Raw genomic sequence first — 3545 nt, forward strand, 5'->3', positions numbered from 1 at the left:
TGGCTCCTGCCCATGCTGGTCCAGCCAGGCTGCAGCCCTGTGTCCACTGTGGTTTCACAAATCTGGAGGGGCATGTGCTTCCCCGTGCTTCCCCATGCCTCCCTGACATGTCACCTATGTCCCTCCACCCCTTTCATATATTCTAGTGGCCCAGTTATGTTTTGCGACCCATGGGTTGAGAAACACTGAGCTAGAGAAATGTCAGGTGAGCAGGTTTGAAGAGAGGGGGCCTTTCACACCTTCACATAAATGAGTGACCATACAGAAGTATTTTTTAGGCTTGCTTAACTTAGACAAGGCCTTGGAGGTCTGATGGAAAGACATCTCCAGGAGCAGCAGTGAGAATTCAGGATGGCCAAGCTGAGGCACGTGTCCCCTCTGCACTGATGCACAGGCTTGCAGATACCAGAGAAGACCTCCTCCTGCACCTGAGACTGGCCCAGTGGGGTTCCTTTCAGGTCCTCTGTCCCTCCACCCAGCCTGTGAGTTGAAAAAGACACATTTATCTTGTTTTTATCAGGAAAATAAGATCCTCTCTGCTGAATCCAGGCACTAGGAAATGAACGGAACTGTGAGCTACTTTCCCTGGCTGGACAATACTCCCATCTGATCTCTTCACTGTGGCTTTATGGGGCATTCATGTCAAACATGCTGCACAAACTTCAGATTTTTGTCGTCCAACCTCAGAGCCTAAGGAACAGCTGCAGGCCTGAATCTTAGACTAAAACCTAAAGTAAGCCTGTCACATGCTAAGTGTTATGCACTTCCTTCCTTCATACCCGCTTGTAAGTACCACCCAGACCTTCCCACCTCAAGGTCTGTAACTGCCCCTTACATCCCTATAGAACAGGTCTTGGAGTCAAGTGCACTCTGCTCTCAATGAGCCCATAGAAAGATCACAGTTCAGATGTCTTCTTGACCTTGGCAGAAATAGCCTTGGCTAATCTATGAGCTAAGCAGCTCATCTGTGTGTAGTTAAAGAGATCACAATCCCCAGCAATGGGCAACATGTCCTGACAGCTAAAATCCTCTCAGCTGATGATAACCCTACAAAGATGCTTCTTTTCAGCCATTGGAGTCCTGAGGGTCATAGATGGGTCAGGTTTGGATGGAGCAAAGAATACGCAGGCAGCTAAGGCTGAAGATGAGCCTCACGAGTGCAGAGAGGTTGTTGAGAGCTCTGGGACATAGGCATGGAGGGGTCACAGAAGCATCCAGGAGCACAGAGAGGTCTAACCATCCATCTGCTGGCTATGGTCAGCTGACCCTTGCATCTTCATTCAAAGGCATCTCTGATGCTGCAGCAGAAGTACTGAATGAAATGGAAGCAGAGCTGTTGGCAGCTTAGTTTTCCATTTGTGCAACACTGGGCTCCATTCCTGATCTGCTGCCCTTGGGGAGTCAGCTACATTGGGTGCCTGTAGATGTGCTCTGAGGCAGCTCCAGAGCAGGCTCAGTTAATCCAGTCTGGTGGGGCATGGTAATTACTGTGCTCCAGACAGCCTCCATGTCTCATGTATCAGTATCTTCACGCTTCAAAATGGCGGCAGAGGCACTTTATCTAAAGCTCATTGAACAAATTTTAATTCAAGTGCCCTCACTGCCCTTTTGAAGCACAGAGACACTAATACACAAGACACTGCGGCGCTTTAATTAGAGCAGATCTTGAAGCCACTCTAATTACATTCTTCCCCTGCCCCCTGCACCCCCGGAACATGTGTAAAAGTGTCTATTGTGACTGCATCAACCATGGGTTACACGGGGCAAAAATGGCAGAACAATAACATTAAATGCAAACAGTCAGACGGAGTGAGACTTAGAAATCTGCTGTTAGCACTAGAGCCCCATGGCGCTACTGGAGCACGGTATCACGGTAGAATACCAGCACCAGGCTACTGGAATCAGGGCTACTTGAACAGGATGTCAGGGACTTGGGAGCAAAAGTTAATTTAAAGCAAGAGATTTCAAAGGTCTTGGAAAGCAAGCTGTGTCTTGGCTTGTTCCTGAGTGCAGCCCTTGTGCCTTGTACCTGCCAATGCCAGTACGACCAAAAGGCCTCAGTCCAAGTGGTTAGCTTGTGGTTGACTTGTGAACTGCACAAGCACAAATACAAGCTATGTATTGAAAATCTGCCCCACTGTCATTAGACCCCTCACAGAAAATGCCTGCAACTTGAAATGAACGAGGGCTGGGCCTACAGCTTTGGCATTAAATCTCACAGTTGCCATTCTTCAGTCTGTGGGGAAATACAGTGATCACCAACTCTGGCTTAGATGTGTGCAGTGTAATACACAGTGTATGCTACACACGACTCTGAGACATATTGAGCATTAGGCTTCCAACCTTGAATATCTGACACTGGAATCCCACACCGCTGTTACTGTAGTTAATGGCTATATTGTGGTCTCTCCCAATAGCGGCATTGGTGTTTCATAGTTTCATAGTAGTAAGGTGCAAATGTTCTTTGCTGCATGCAGACTTGCCAGCTAGTCACAGATTTATTATCTTATCAGATAAATGGAAAGTTTAAACCATCTTAGTAGGTAGAACTTGCAGGATTTATACTTACCCCTTGGGAGTTTAGCTTGCACTTGTGTTTTATCAGTGTTAAACTGTCCCATACTGGATGAACCTGGATGGGTTCTGACTATAAATCCTGTGACTATCCTTCATGTAACAGGAATACCTAGCACAATGGAAAGCACCAACTCTGTTTATGCTCAGATACTACCTGTTTATACTCCACACCAACTGCAGTCACCCATTTTGCTGTCTAGTACAATCCCACTGAAGTCAAAAGAGCTGCCTTGGTGAGAGAGGAGACTTTGGCCCATTCCTTGCATTTAGAGGCATCAGAAAATGTTGCTTTATATTGCAAAATAATAGAAATCACTTCAAATGTTCCCCGGAAACAAAGCTTATCCCACAAAGGGTTTTATTTCTGGAGCAGGAAGGGGGGCTTTGTTGTTGCATTGCTGTTCTGTGGGTTTCAGTAATGACCAGCAGCTCTGCAGCTTATATGACTTTGATATTATGCTTGCCTGGAGGCCAAAGAAGCTTGACCTTCCCTCCTCTCATGTTTTTTTCCATACCTCTGGCCCTCCTGCTCTTCAGGCACAGGCCATGCCACCCAGGTTGGCTGTGCTTGTCCTGAGACAGCACTGGGTGACAACCAGAGAGGAGGTGCTGCTAGATACTACCTGAAATTTAGCACTAATAACTTCCTAATCATATAGTAGCAGCTCCCCAAGGCTGGTGCTCCCTTCCCAGTGACTGGCCAATCAGGTTACATGCAGTTGTCAATCACTTTCAGGGGCACACAATGGCATGCCAGTCAGCTCCCTTTTGGCTCTGGAGTTTTGAGAAGTGTCTTAGGTCAAAGGATGTTGCTTTCCAGCAGGCTGCTAAGGGAGAAACTTCCGTCCCCCACAAGTGACTCAAGGGGATGCAGACCATGGATATACTTAGTGCTGAACTGGCCCCATTTTCACACCTGGGCTAGGAACAGACATTATACATAAACTGGTTTAAGTGATCAGAAATTG

Source organism: Gavialis gangeticus, unplaced genomic scaffold (assembly GCF_001723915.1).
Source record: "Gavialis gangeticus isolate Ggan-Ray unplaced genomic scaffold, GavGan_comp1, whole genome shotgun sequence".
Classification (NCBI taxonomy): domain Eukaryota; kingdom Metazoa; phylum Chordata; order Crocodylia; family Gavialidae; genus Gavialis; species Gavialis gangeticus.